The sequence below is a fragment of the Carassius gibelio genome, chromosome B16, assembly GCF_023724105.1.
Source record: "Carassius gibelio isolate Cgi1373 ecotype wild population from Czech Republic chromosome B16, carGib1.2-hapl.c, whole genome shotgun sequence".
In the NCBI taxonomy this organism is placed as follows: domain Eukaryota; kingdom Metazoa; phylum Chordata; class Actinopteri; order Cypriniformes; family Cyprinidae; genus Carassius; species Carassius gibelio.
This window is the reverse complement of record NC_068411.1, coordinates 28,165,030-28,181,086: the sequence shown is the minus strand read 5'-3', so window position 1 is coordinate 28,181,086 and position 16,057 is coordinate 28,165,030. Positions and strand designations below refer to the sequence as shown.

The 16,057-nt window shown below is 35.5% G+C and overlaps 1 protein-coding gene and 1 long non-coding RNA gene across 2 annotated transcripts in view; one reads left to right on the top strand and one right to left on the bottom strand.

Moving 5' to 3' along the window:
- Positions 1–16,057, bottom strand: part of LOC127974368 (thrombospondin type-1 domain-containing protein 7A-like) — a 225,442-nt gene that overhangs the window by 84,224 nt on the left and 125,161 nt on the right. The window lies entirely within an intron of this gene.
- The window catches only part of LOC127974371 (uncharacterized), a 35,417-nt gene that overhangs the window by 2,252 nt on the left and 17,108 nt on the right, over positions 1–16,057 (top strand). The window contains exon 2 of the long non-coding RNA XR_008157280.1: positions 3,758–3,863. This is a non-coding gene — a long non-coding RNA (uncharacterized LOC127974371). The remainder of the gene's footprint in view (positions 1–3,757; positions 3,864–16,057) is intronic.

The following is a 16,057-nucleotide window of genomic DNA, read 5'->3' as shown; positions in this document are numbered from 1 at the left end:
CAGCACAAATAAGGTTTTTTAGGATTTTTAAAAATCCCTAAAACTGTCAGAAAAGGATAAGGCCTAAGATTTCTATGTGAGTGGCTAAATTTGTTTGTTTTTATAACTATAATGCATAAACTATGAAACTATACAAAATGTATAAAAAAGTACAAGTTATTCTTTTCCAATGTTTTTTATTTATTTACAATTTTTTTTTTTTTTTGGGGGGATTTACATTTTTAAAAATTAGCCTATGGCAATCATTCTAAACAGCTTGAATAAAACCTGTCAATATTTATTATAGACCACTATAACTGTGTATAATCTAACAAACGAGTTTATTATGAAAATAAAGTGTGTACACCAGATAAATTGGACGATAAAGAAATTGCTAACAATAGTATAATAGAGCATGTTTTAGGTTTTTAGGCGTTTAGATGCAGAAATGGACAAATCAAATGTAAAATCAAATGTAATTGATTTAATTAAATATAGATTAAGTCTTGTTAGAGCAAAATAATAAATAAATACGTACACACATTAAAAAAGCAGCCAAGATGAATGAGTTTAATTTTTTATATAGATTAAAATTGAAGACAGAAGCAGCTGGTATATGCGGTCACTTAATATTAAAATCCAGTAGATCCACTTCAGATTTATTTCTCAACAGTTTATGTTCATGTGGCTGTTTTCGTTTATATTAGCCAAGCTATTATGTATTTTGAAATAATCTTGTCCGTGATGTGTTCGTTCTTACGACGAAAGGCAGAATCCTGCAGCTCGAGAGATACATGTTATTCTGCCAGTCGCGCTTTCAAATAGTCTTGCGCACTTAAACGGGTCACAAACACCTGCATTTAGCTCGTGTTGTGTTATAATGGATGTATTGTGTACATTTATGGCAATAATTTATTTTGAAAAGCTCTTAAACAAGAATAAATTCGTTTGTTTTGAACTTGTGACACTGTGCGCGCTGATCGGAGGCAGTGATTTCAGATAGGCAGCCGCGAATATTTCATTTTCACACAAACAGTTCAAAAACATCTTAATTTAGCTCTTGGTGTGCTCTAATTGGTGAATTGTGTGATATCGCTGCAATACTTTATTTTTAATAGCTATAAAACAAGAATAAACTCGTTTTTTTCTGAGCTCATCATTCCACACGCTCTTGCTCAGAGCGGTGATTCATCTCTCGTGTTTCTCACGTATCACTGACCACACATCAATTATTAATGAGCCCTGACCTTATAATAATCATATATGTTGGTTTAGCTTGTCAGTGTGAATTAAATCCAAGTATTTATTTGTATTTTAACCGATTTAAAATCGAAACCAAAAGACAGTCTCCTCCCTTTTTTATTCCGGTAACTGCACCTGTAGGGGCGCTATTTCTCTCAGACAATGGAAGTCTAAGCACACACACTCAAACAGAGGGACAGAGTGATATGAGATGTCTGACAGTTTTTTTATTTTCTGTTATCCATACAGTGTTGTAAAGTCATGAAACTATGCATATTTACTCAGAATAACTTTTTTTCTGTATGAAAAAAGGTTTTGAAGTGTTTGGAATTTAAAAATGCAGGAAAATTAATAATTCCATCTTTATTGTCATTTTAAAAAATTCCCACGACAAAACCATCCAAGCTATCCAAAACCCATTCACAATTTAAGTTCCTCAATGTTTTTTCAACATGTACACCAAGTTTGGTGTGTATAGTGTTACTCTCCTCTGAGCAGTATGCATTAATTCACAGCTAAATGTAAAAAACAATCCACATTCAAATCAAAATAGCCGACTTCCTGTTGGTCGTAGCTGATGACTGTGAATTAGAAAGTTGTCCGTCTTGATAAGAACAATTTTTGTACTGAGTTTGGTGTCTGTAGCTAAAACTAACTCCCCCACTTTTGACAAAAGGTGGCGCTATAGAGTGCCTCTTCCACGCCCTCTTATGAAATTTTGCCAGTGTCTAGCTGTCACTAATACTGATATGTGTTCTGAGTTTGATGAAATTCTAAGCATGTTATATGCCTCAAAATCACCTGAGAAGTATTCCAGTTTGACATGTTGCCACGGCAACAATATTTTTAGATATCAATATCCCCCCAGCAGATTTATATCGGCTGTGTTTTAACATTATTCTGATGAAGTTTGAAGCAAATCGAGTAAAAATAAGATGCTGAATTCAAAGCATTTTGAAAATGACACACTTCCTGCTGCCACTTGGTGGCGCTATAACTTTGACTCCTAATAGTCACATATATGCAATTGACATCATACAATGAATAATCTGATGAAGTTTGATTAAAATTAGGAAATGTATGTGGATGGTATTAGACACTTCCTGTTTCTCATTTCTCGCCATAATTTCAAAGCCTCGCCACGAGCAAACCGTTTGAGATATCAAAAATCCCCTGGCAATTTTTCATCCCCAATGTCTTGAGATCATGTTGACCGAGTTTGGCGGCAATCGAGTAAAAAACCTATGACAAGTATTTCAAATTCCAGAGCATGCGCTTTTTACATAACTCTAAATAGCTGACTTCCTGTTGGGCGGAGCCTATGATATGCAATACGAAAGTTGTTCGGCACGATGAGATCTATATGTGTACTGAGTTTCATATTAATACGTGCAAGTATGTGTGAGCTATACATCAACATTTATAACTGTGATCCAGGGGGCGCCGTAGAGCCCCTGTGCCACGCCCAGGTCTCAGCCTCTGCAGGCTCCTTCAGGCCACAGATTCCAAAGTGTGCGCAAATTTTCAAGAGTTTTTGAGTATGTTAAGGACCCCAAAAGCCCCCACAACTTTGACGACAAATATGAATAATAAACCCCAAATAGCCAACTTCCTGTTGGGCGGAGCCTATGATATGCAATACGAAAGTTGTTTGTATTGATGAGTTCTATATGTGTACCGAGTTTCGTATGTCTATGTGCAAGTATGTATGATATATGGCTCTCCATATTCCAGGGGGCGCTGTAGAGCCCCTGTGCCACGCCCGTGTATCAGTCTCTGCCCGGCCCTAATGGCCGCAGGTTCCAATGTGTGTGCCAATTTTCAAGACTTTTTAAGCATGTTAAGGGCCCCAAAAGCCCCCGAAACCTTGAAGAAAAATAATAATAATAAATAATAATAATAATAATAATAACAAAATATAGCTGCAAGCAGCGATGGCGGGCTCAAGCCGCCAATGCCATCGCCACCCCGGTGGCATCAGGTAAACTGTGCCCAGCGGGCACATGCATTCACAATAGCCCTCTGGCAGTGAGGTTTTAAAGGATATGGCAGTTAAAGGGTTAATCCGAATCATCTTGACTTTAAAATCACATTCACAGAACAATATATATATATATATATATATATATATATATATATATATATATATATATATATATATATATATATATATATATATACATATATATATATACATATAACTTTAGTAACACTTTACAATAAGATTTCATTTATAAACATTATGTTAACATGAACAATATTTATATAGCATTCATTCATGTCAGTTAATATTCCAAACTTAAACATTAAAACATTGTTTTATTGTGATTTTTTTCCAAGCACATTTTACCAATTCCTAACCATATAAATCTTAATAACTACCATTATTTTTTATTTAATCATTTATGAGTGCTATACAATAGTCCAGGAAAGCTGGAAGAGAAAAACTCCTTATATTCATGTGTGCAGAATTATTAGGCATGTTTTCTTTTACAGATGAAATGCGCTAAAATAGACTTTTAACTCAAACTGTAAGGTCGAAAATTATGAAATACCCATGAGAAATATCAAACACAAATGCAATACAGAAATGGATAAGTTAAGACTTGACCATTGTACAAAAATGCTGACTGGGTCATGAGGTCAGAAAAGAAGAAGAAAAAAGCAGGTCAAGAAGAACTGACAAAAATAATTGCAAAATAATTAGTAATTAATGTGAAGATTAATTTTTAGTCAATTCTGCAAGACAGACTTTTCAGGAAAGGAGGTGGAATAAAAATGAGCTCCTAAATCTTAATCCTGGATTCTGGAAGATATATTCCTCAAACCATCGAACAAGAGGAGGTGGTGCTGGTCCTTCACGAGTCACTCTAATCTGTTCATAAAGCCTATATATAAAGACTTAATATATAGTATTTCACAATACTTCATGGTATTCTAATTAAATCATTTTTTGGAATCTTAAGTCTCTCAGAGCCTGACACCGAGTAATTCTGGAGACTCCAGGAAAGTGGCAGTTCTGTAAAATGTTGGCGCTGGAGACTAAATGCACCCTGATAGTTTCACACCTAGTTCACTTAACACACACACACACACACACACACACACACACACACACATTACCCACAGTGACAGTGGGACTGAGTGACATCAGATGTATGATAGTTTTTTTTAATTTTCTATCATCCATACAGTGTTGTATAGTCATGAAACTATGGTCATGAGACCAGTCATTCTGAGGAAATATGCCTCAGAATGACTGGTCTTCTATGTGTACATTTTTTTTTTTTAAGTGTTTAGAAGCTGCACTTTAAAAAAATAAAAAGACATTTACTGGTTCCTTTTTTACTATTATTTCAAAAAATCATCACGGCAAAACCATTCAAGCTATCCAAAATTCATTCACACCTATTCTGTAAGATTAATTCTTTAAACAGTGGTAAAAGAGGATGTGGTGCTGAACCTTCAAGAGTCACTCAAAACGTTATCTGTCCATAAAGCCTATAAAGAATTATTATTAATATACAGTTCAAAATACTTCAGCTTGTTATTCTAATTAAGTGAGGGTCATTTTATCAGTAAAATATATACAATTCATTTTTTTTTTGAAAGATTTCTATAAATGATTTAAATCATACTCGCTTCTACAATAATTATTTAAAAGTAATCCTATAGCTCCCTCTGGTGGCCATTATAGGTACTAAGAATTGCAAGCTTGATTTATAAGTTATGATAGTTTAAATTTTATGCTGGCTCTTGAAAGTGATAAAGCTATGAAACTTACTGTGCTTCCTTCAAATGAGGACTTCTACTTATATAAAAAATTATGAAGATTTAGAATGAAAAATTGTAAAGATATAGTAAAATAACTATTGTATTTTTTTTATGTTACTTTAATAAATCTCTATGGCAACACCATTTAAGCTATCCTAAACCCATTCACAATTTAACATCTCAGTATATAGGCATAATGTTGAAAAAGGAGTATGGAGTAGTATGAGTAGGAGTATGAATTCATTTGCAGGCTGATTTTATCATAAATCCACAATAAAATTTCTGAGTTCTGTATCAATCTGTGTTGTTGTTTGTTTATTTTTATCTTTTATTTTTCATAGGAAGATAACTTACTCTCATTTTTAATAAATGTGCTTATAAACCAAGGACAAGCTATTTATAGCTGTATTTATAAACTGCTTACTACTGACTATTGATATTGGGACAAGGCTTTATAAAGCATGAACTGACTATTTAATAATGAGTGCAGTTATTATAAAGTGTTATCAATGAATTTGCTAATGTTAACAAATTAGACATTATTTTACAGTGTTATCAAATCCTTAAATGACTCATAAGCATTTGTGAAAGTTCTGCTTGCATTACAGCTTAGTATTGATCTGTGAGCTGAACAGATTTACTGTTACATCCATGAGATTATGTAAATGAAAATAAATATAATGTCACAGGATGTCATAGGTCAGTATCAAATGAGTTTGAAATTATTATTTGCAGCACAAATAAGGTTTTTTTAGGATTTTTAAAAATCCCTAAAACTGTCAGAAAAAGGTTAAGGCCTAAGCTATTTCTATGTGAGTGGCTAATTTTATTTTTGTTTTTATAATTGTAATACACAAACTATGAAATTATACAAAATGTATAAAAAGATAAATAAATAAATACGCACACATTAAAAAAGCAGCCAAGTCGAATGAGTTTCCTTTTTTATATAGATTAAAATTGAAGACAGAAACAAGTGGTAAATGTGGTCACTTTAATATTCAAATCCAGTAGATCCAGTTTATGTTCACGTGGCTGTTTTCGTTTATATTCGCCAAGCTATTATGTATTTTGAAATAATCTTGTCCGTTATGTGTTCGTTCGTACGACGAAAGCCAGAATCCTGCAGCTGGAGAGATATGTTATTCTGCCAGTCGCGCTTTCAAATAGTCTTGCGCACTTAAACAGGTCACAAACACCTGCATTTAGCTCTTGTTGTGTTACAATGGGTTTATTGTGTGCATTTGTGGTAATATTTTATTTAAAAAAGCTCTTAAACAAGAATAAATTCGTTTGTTTTGAGCTGGACACTGTACGCGCTGATCGGAGGCGGTGATTTCAGATAGGCAGCCACAAATATTTCATTTTCACACAAACAGTTCAAAAACATCTTAATTTAGCTCTTGGTGTGTTCTAATTGGTTGATTGTGTGATATCGCTGTAATAATTTATTTTTAAAAGCTTTAAAACAGGAATAAATTCGTTTTCTCTGAGCTCTTTACTCCAGACGCTCGTGATCACAGCGGTGATTAATCTCTCCTATTTCTCACATATCTCTGGCCAGAAATAATTTATCCATGAGCCCTGAACCGGTAATAATCAGATATGTTGGTTTAGCTTGTCAGTGTGAATTAAATCTAAGTATTTGTTTGTATTTTTAACCGATTTAAAAGTGAAAGTAAAAGTTCGGGAATTGAACCTGTAGGGGCGCTATTTCTCTCAGACAATGGAAGTCTGAAGCACACACACTCAAACAGAGGGACAGAGTGAGATGAGATGTCTGACAGTTTTTTAATTTTCTGTTATCCATACAGTGTTGTAAAGTCGTGAAACTATGCATATTTCCTCAGAATGACTTTTTCATCTGTATGAAAAAATTATTTGACGTGTTTGGAAGCTGCAATTTAAAAATACAATAATGATTCCCTTTGTAAGGTCATTTAAAAAAATCACCACGGCAAAACCATTCAAGCTATCCAAAATCCATTCACAATTTAAGTTCCTATCAGAAATACTGATGTGTGTTCAGAGTTTTGTGAAATTCTAAGTATGTTATTTGCCTCAAAATCACCTGAGAAGTATTCCAGTTTGACATGTTGCCACGGCAACAATTTTTTAGATATCAATATCCCCCTTGCAGATTTATATCGGCTGTGTTTTAACATTATTCTGATGAAGTTTGAAGCAAATCGAGTAATAATAAGATGCTGAATTCAAATCATTTTGAAAATGACACACTTCCTTCTGCCAGTTGGTGGCGCTATAACTTTGACTCCTAATAGTCACATATATGCGATCGACATCATACAACGAATAATCTGATGAAGTTTGATTAAAATCAGGAAATGTATGTGGACGGTATTAGACACTTCCTGTTTCTAATTTCTCGCCATAATTTCAACGCCTCGCCACGAGCAAACCGTTCGAGATATCAAAAATCCCCTGGCAATTTTTCATCCCCAGTGTCTTGAGATCATGTTGACCGAGTTTGGCGGCAATCGAGAAAAAAACCTATGACAAGTATTTCAAATTCCAGAGCATGCGCTTTTTACATAACTCTAAATAGCTGACTTCCTGTTGGGTGGAGCCTATGACATGCAATACGAAAGTTGTTCGGCACGATGAGATCTATATGTGTACTGAGTTTCATATGAATATGTGCAAGTATGTGTGAGCTATACATCAACATTTCTGACTGTGTTCCAGGGGGCGCCGTAGAGCCCCTGTGCCACGCCCGGGTCCCAGCCTCTGCAGGCTCCTAAAGGCCACAGATTCCAAAGTGTGCGCGAATTTTCAAGAGTTTTTGAGTATGTTAAGGACCCCAAAAGCCCCCACAACTTTGACGAAAAATTTGAATACTAAACCCTAAATAGCCAACTTCCTGTTGGGCGGAGCCTATGATATGCAATACAAAAGTTGTTTGGATTGATGAGATTTATATGTGTACCGAGTTTCATACGTCTACGAGCAAGAATGTATGATATATGGCCCTCCATATTCCAGGGGGCGCTGTAGAGCCCCTGTGCCACGCCCGTGTATCAGTCTCTGCCCGGCCCTAATGGCCGCAGGTTCCAATCTGTGTGCCAATTTTCAAGACTTTTTAAGCACGTTAAGGGCCCCAAAAGCCCCCGAGACGTTGGAAAAAAATAATAATAATAATAATAATAAAAAATAATCCTAAGGAAAACAATAGGCCTCTCGCCCTTTGGGCTTGAGCCCTAATAATCCTAAGGAAAACAATAGGGCTCTCGCCCTCCAGGCTTGAGCCCTAAAAACAAAGCAGATACAAGAGGGTCCTCGCACCTCGGTGCTCGGGCCCTAATAATAAATATAGCTGCAAGCAGCGATGGCGGGCTCAAGCCACCAATGCCATCGCCACCCCGGTGGCATCAGGTAAACTGTGCCCAGCGGGCACATGCATTCACAATATCCCTCTGGCAGTGAGGTTTTAAAGGATATGGCAGTTAAAGGGTTAATCCGAATCATCTAGACCAGTGGTTCCCAACCACATTCCTGGAGGCCCCCCAACACTGCACATTTTGCATCTCTCCTTTGTCTAACACAACCATGTCCAGTCTTGGAGTCTGTACTAATGAGCTGACGAACTGAATCATGTGTGTTTGATTAAGGAGACATGGAAAACATGCAGTGTTGGGGGGCCTCCAGGAACGTGGTTGGGAACCACTGATCTAGACTTTAAAATCACATTCACAGAACAATATATATATCGTCGCTGCCCGATGAAACTCACGTATGTCCAAAACGGTTACTTTTCAGGAAGTGAAAAAAACACTGTATTTCAAAAGCAGTTGAATGTAGCGTTGTCATACTTGGTACGGCATCTTTACATGTAACCATATTCTTGCCAGTGTAATGATATAATCCACATTTGACCAAAATTGAGTTTAAATGGACATACGTGCATATTTTACAGTAATGGTGGTCGATACGCGTTCTTCCGATCATTAATTAGAATGGCCAAGTCACGTTTCATATTGACAGATGAATACGCTGAGTTTATTAAATAGCCTACGTCTTAGTTTATTAAATACGCTTAGTTTATTTAATATTAATTATAAATTTATTAAATGTCTCTTGCAAACTATGAAGTGACAATGAATCAATACACTGACTAGGGGTGTGCCGGTTTCAGAATTGGTGATGACAGTTATGACGTGAGTCAAATGTGACGGTTCATAACATAACCGTCGGGGGTGGGGGGGCATAGCGTGTTTCATTTTGTTTCATATTGTCTCGCCACCATGCTAGTGGATCTGCCGTAGAGTCAATTGGTTGATCTTGGAGATAGCGGGTTAACTCCGTTTCAGCGCGCGCTCTGATCGGTAAAGGGGCAGAGATTTCAGACCTCCGTTTATTAAGGAGATCTGTCACAAAACTCATCATCCGAGCCAAAGTTTTTTTAGCAAATTTCAAAGCCGCACCCGCCCGCCATCCGCTGATTGTTTTGCGGTCTATGCTTTGCTGATGCGAGCCGCAAAAAAAAAAAAAAACAATTGTCTGTTCTGGAAAGGATGCAGCAAAAACATTTAATGCTAGAGTATGAGGCATAGGCCTACGCTGAATTTCATTTACAATGAGATGCGCTCTAGTTCACAGTGCTTCCATGTCACGGTTATCATTGTCTGCTATATTTGCTTTTTATTTATTAAAATACATGCAATTGGTTGATGAAACATCTATTAAAATTAAGATAAAATTTGTTCAAAACGAAATTCGTTTTTAAGAAAGGTTTTCTACAAAGCAAAATTTAATGAAATTAAGTGGTAAAAACCATGTCTCCCGATATATTGCGCATCTGATGATCCTATCTAAAAAATGAAAATAATTTTTGATAAAAAATGTTTGTAAAAAATATTTTAGTGACACGGTTTTGGCGGTTATAAAGTTCTAATGACGGTGTTCAACTCACGGTTATATACTAACCGTCACACCCTTAACACTGACATGGTAATGCTAGACAGATACTTTGTTTGCACAGTCCTACCGTAATTTTGTCACTCCTAGACGTACGTCTGGCGTCAGGGGGGAAACGTTTACCTCGATGAAGGAAAGTCATTGTCTCACCAGGCTATGTTTATTTACTTTACCTCACGGTGTTATTCGGCTATCCAGTGCTGAGCTTCGATGAAACTTTACGAGACCGGCGAGATGCTTCCACAGGGCGGGAGATACGCGGCGTGATTGACAGCTTTGACACCAAATGGATATACGTGAAAATCAGATGACATGATTTCACAACTTTTCATTGGCCATTTAGATATGTGAAGCATACTGTATACGGAAATGAACCTGGACATTCAATCCGTCAAAAAATCTCAAAATCGGCAAAATGGACATACGTGGTTTTCATCGGACAGCGACGATATATAACTTTAGTAACACTTTACAATGAGATTCCATTCATAAACATTATGTTAACATGAACAATATTTATATAGCATTCATTCATGTCAGTTAATATTCCAAACTTAAACATTAAAACATTGTTTTATTGTGATTTTTTTCCAAGCACATTTTACCAATTCCAAACCATATCAATCTTAATAACTACCATTATTTTTTATTTAATCATTTATGAGTGCTATACAATAGTCCAGGAAAGCTGGAAGAGAAAAACAGGTCAAGAAGAACTGACAAAAAGAATTGCAAAATAATTAGGAAATAATGTGAAGATTAATTTTTAGTCAATTCTGCAAGACAGACTTTCAGGAAAGGAGGTGGAATAAAAATGAGCTCCTAAATCTTAATCCCAGATTCTGGAAGATATACTCCTCAAACCATCGAACAAGAGGAGGTGGTGCTGGTCCTTCACGAGTCACTCTAATCAGTTCATAAAGCCTATATATAAAGACTTAATATATAGTATTTCACAATACTTCATGGTATTCTAATTAAATCATTTTTTGGAATCTTAAGTCTCTCAGAACCTGACACAGAGTAATTCTGGAGACTCCAGGAAAGTGGCAGTTCTGTAAAATGTTGGCGCTGGAGACTAAATGCTCTCTGATAGTTTCACACCTAATTCACTTAACACACACACACACACACACACACACACACACACTACCCACAGTGACAGTGGGACTGAGTGACATCAGATGTATGATAGTTTTTTAATTTTCTATCATCCATATAGTGTTGTATAGTCATGAAACTATTGTCATGAGACCAGTCATTCTGAGGAAATATGCCTCAGAATGACTTGTCTTCTATGTGTACATTTTTTTTTTTTTGAAGTGTTTAGAAGCTGCACTTTAAAAAAATAAAAAGACATTTACTGGTTCCTTTTTTACTATTATTTCAAAAAATCACCACGACAAAACCATTCAAGCTATCCAAAATTCATTCACACCTGTTCTGTAAGATTAATTCTTTAAACAGTGGTAAAAGAGGATGTGATGCTGAACCTTCAAGAGTCACTCAAAACGTATCTGTCCATAAAGCCTATAAAGAATTATTCTTAATATACAGTTCACAATACTTCAGCTTGTTATTCTAATTAAGTGAGGGTCATTTTATCAGTAAAATTCCTAAAATACATATTATTTTATTTGAAAGATTTCTATAAATGATTTAAATCATACTAGTTTCTACAATAATTATTTAAAAGTAATCCTATAGCTCCCTCTGGTGGCCATTATAGGTACTAAGAATTGCAAGCTTGATTTATAAGTTATGATAGTTTTAATTTTATGCTGGCTCTTGAAAAAAATTAAGCTATGAAACTTACTGTGCTTCCTTCAAATGAGGACTTCTACTTATATAAAAAATTATGAAGAGTTAGAATGAAAATTTGTAAAGATATAGTAAAATAACTATTGTATTTTTTTATGTTACTTTAATAAATCTCTATGGCAACACCATTTAAGCTATCCTAAACCCATTCACAATTTAACATCTCAGTATATTGGCATCATGTTGAAAAAGGAGTATGGAGTAGTATGAGGAGGAGTATGAATTCATTTACAGGCTGATTTTATCATAAATCCACAATAAAATTTCTGAGTTCTGTATCAATCTGTGTTGTTGTTTGTTTATTTTTATCTTTTATTTTTCATAGGAAGATAACTTACTCTCCTTTTTAATAAATGTGCTTATAAACCAATGACAAGCTATTTATAGCTGTATTTATAAACTGCTTACTACTGACTATTAATATTGGGACAAGGCTTTATAAAGCATGAACTGACTATTTACTAATGAGTGCAGTTATTATAAAGTGTTATCAATGCATTTGCTAATGTTAACAAATTAGAAATTATTTTACAGTGTTATCAAATCCTTAAATGACTCATAAGCATTTGTGAAAGTTCTGCTTGCATTACAGCTTAGTATTGATCTGTGAGCTGAACAGATGTACTGTTACATCCATGAGATTTTGTTTTTATTGTAATACACAAACTATGAAATTATACAAAATGTATAAAAAGATAAATAAATAAATACGCACACATTAAAAAAGCAGCCAAGTCGAATGAGTTTCCTTTTTTATATAGATTAAAATTGAAGACAGAAGCAAGTGGTAAATGTGGTCACTTTAATATTCAAATCCAGTAGATCCAGTTTATGTTCACGTGGCTGTTTTCGTTTATAGTCGCCAAGCTATTATGTGTTTTGAAATAATCTTGTCCGTTATGTGTTCGTTCGTACGACGAAAGCCAGAATCCTGCAGCTCGAGAGATATGTTATTCTGCCAGTCGCGCTTTCAAATAGTCTTGCACACTTAAACAGGTCACAAACACCTGCATTTAGCTCTTGTTGTGTTACAATGGGTTTATTGTGTGCATTTGTGGTAATATTTTATTTAAAAAAAGCTCTTAAACAAGAATAAATTCGTTTGTTTTGAGCTCGACACTGTACGCGCTGATCGGAGGCGGTGATTTCAGATAGGCAGCCACAAATATTTCATTTTCACACAAACAGTTCAAAAACATCTTAATTTAGCTCTTGGTGTGTTCTAATTGGTTGATTGTGTGATATCGCTGTAATAATTTATTTTTAAAAGCTTTAAAACAGGAATAAATTCGTTTTCTCTGAGCTCTTTACTCCAGACGCTCGTGATCACAGCGGTGATTCATCTCTCCTATTTCTCACATATCTCTGGCCAGAAATAATTTATCCATGAGCCCTGAACCGGTAATAATCAGATATGTTGGTTTAGCTTGTCAGTGTGAATTAAATCTAAGTATTTGTTTGTATTTTTAACCGATTTAAAAGTGAAAGTAAAAGTCCGGGAATTGAACCTGTAGGGGCGCTATTTCTCTCAGACAATGGAAGTCTGAAGCACACACACTCAAACAGAGGGACAGAGTGAGATGAGATGTCTGACAGTTTTTTTAATTTTCTGTTATCCATACAGTGTTGTAAAGTCGTGAAACTATGCATATTTCCTCAGAATGACTTTTTCATCTGTATGAAAAAATTATTTGACGTGTTTGGAAGCTGCAATTTAAAAATACAATAATGATTCCCTTTGTAAGGTCATTTAAAAAAATCACCACGGCAAAACCATTCAAGCTATCCAAAATCCATTCACAATTTAAGTTCCTATCAGAAATACTGATGTGTGTTCAGAGTTTTGTGAAATTCTAAGAATGTTATTTGCCTCAAAATCACCTGAGAAGTATTCCAGTTTGACATGTTGCCACGGCAACAATTTTTTAGATATCAATATCCCCCTTGCAGATTTATATCAGCTGTGTTTTAACATTATTCTGATGAAGTTTGAAGCAAATCGAGTAATAATAAGATGCTGAATTAAAATCATTTTGAAAATGACACACTTCCTTCTGCCAGTTGGTGGCGCTATAACTTTGACTCCTAATAGTCACATATATGCGATCGACATTATACAACGAATAATCTGATGAAGTTTGATTAAAATCAGGAAATGTATGTGGATGGTATTAGACACTTCCTGTTTCTCATTTCTCGCCATAATTTCAACGCCTCGCCACGAGCAAACCGTTCGAGATATCAAAAATCCCCTGGCAATTTTTCATCCCCAGTGTCTTGAGATCATGTTGACCGAGTTTGGCGGCAATCGAGAAAAAAACCTATGACAAGTATTTCAAATTCCAGAGCATGCGCTTTTTACATAACTCTAAATAGCTGACTTCCTGTTGGGTGGAGCCTATGACATGCAATACGAAAGTTGTTCGGCACGATGAGATCTATATGTGTACTGAGTTTCATATGAATATGTGCAAGTATGTGTGAGCTATACATCAACATTTCTGACTGTGTTCCAGGGGGCGCCGTAGAGCCCCTGTGCCACGCCCGGGTCCCAGCCTCTGCAGGCTCCTAAAGGCCACAGATTCCAAAGTGTGCGCAAATTTTCAAGAGTTTTTGAGTATGTTAAGGACCCCAAAAGCCCCCACAACTTTGACGAAAAATTTGAATACTAAACCCTAAATAGCCAACTTCCTGTTGGGCGGAGCCTATGATATGCAATACAAAAGTTGTTTGGATTGATGAGATTTATATGTGTACCGAGTTTCATTCGTCTACGAGCAAGAATGTATGATATATGGCCCTCCATATTCCAGGGGGCGCTGTAGAGCCCCTGTGCCACGCCCGTGTATCAGTCTCTGCCCGGCCCTAATGGCCGCAGGTTCCAATCTGTGTGCCAATTTTCAAGACTTTTTAAGCACGTTAAGGGCCCCAAAAGCCCCCGAGACGTTGGAAAAAAATAATAATAATAATAATAAATATAGCTGCAAGCAGCGATGGCGGGCTCAAGCCACCAATGCCATCGCCACCCCGGTGGCATCAGGTAAACTGTGCCCAGCGGGCACATGCATTCACAATATCCCTCTGGCAGTGAGGTTTTAAAGGATACGGCAGTTAAAGGGTTAATCCGAATCATCTAGACTTTAAAATCACATTCACAGAACAATATATATATTAGTAACACTGTACAATAAGATTTCATTTATAAACATTATGTTAACATGAACAATATTTATATAGCATTCATTCATGTCAGTTAATATTCCAAACTTAAACATGAAAACATTGTTTTATTGTGATTTTTTTCCAAGTACATTTTACCAATTCCAAACCATATCAATCTTAATAACTACCATTATTTTTTATTTAATCATTTATGAGTGCTATACAATAGTCCAGGAAAGCTGGAAGAGAAAAACTCCTTATATTCATGTGTGCAGAATTATTAGGCATGTTTTCTTTTACAGATGAAATGCGCTAAAATAGACTTTTAACTCAAACTGTAAGGTCGAAAATTATGAAATACCCATGAGAAATATCAAACACAAATGCAATACAGAAATGGATAAGTTAAGACTTGACCATTGTACAAAAAATACTGACTGGGTCATGAGGTCAGAAAAGAAGAAGAAAAAAGCAGGTCAAGAAGAACTGACAAAAAGAATTGCAAAATAATTAGTAATTAATGTGAAGATTAATTTTTAGTCAATTCTGCAAGACAGACTTTTCAGGAAAGGAGGTGGAATAAAAATGAGCTCCTAAATCTTAATCCTGGATTCTGGAAGATATATTCCTCAAACCATCGAACAAGAGGAGGTGGTGCTGGTCCTTCACGAGTCACTCTAATCTGTGCATAAAGCCTATATATAAAGTCTTAATATATAGTATTTCACAATACTTCATGGTATTCTAATTAAATCATTTTTTGGAATCTTAAGTCTCTCAGAGTCCGACACCGAGTAATTCTGGAGACTCCAGGAAAGTGGCAGTTCTGTAAAATGTTGGCGCTGGAGACTAAATGCACCCTGATAGTTTCACACCTAATTCACTTAACACACACACACACACACACATTACCCACAGTGACAGTGGGACTGAGTGACATCAGATGTATGATAGTTTTTTTTTAATTTTCTATCATCCATATAGTGTTGTATAGTCATGAAACTATGGTCATGAGACCAGTCATTCTGAGGAAATATGCCTCAGAATGACTGGTCTTCTATGTGTACATTTTTTTTTTTTTAAGTGTTTAGAAGCTGCACTTTAAAAAAATAAAAAGACATTTACTGGTTCCTTTTTTACTATT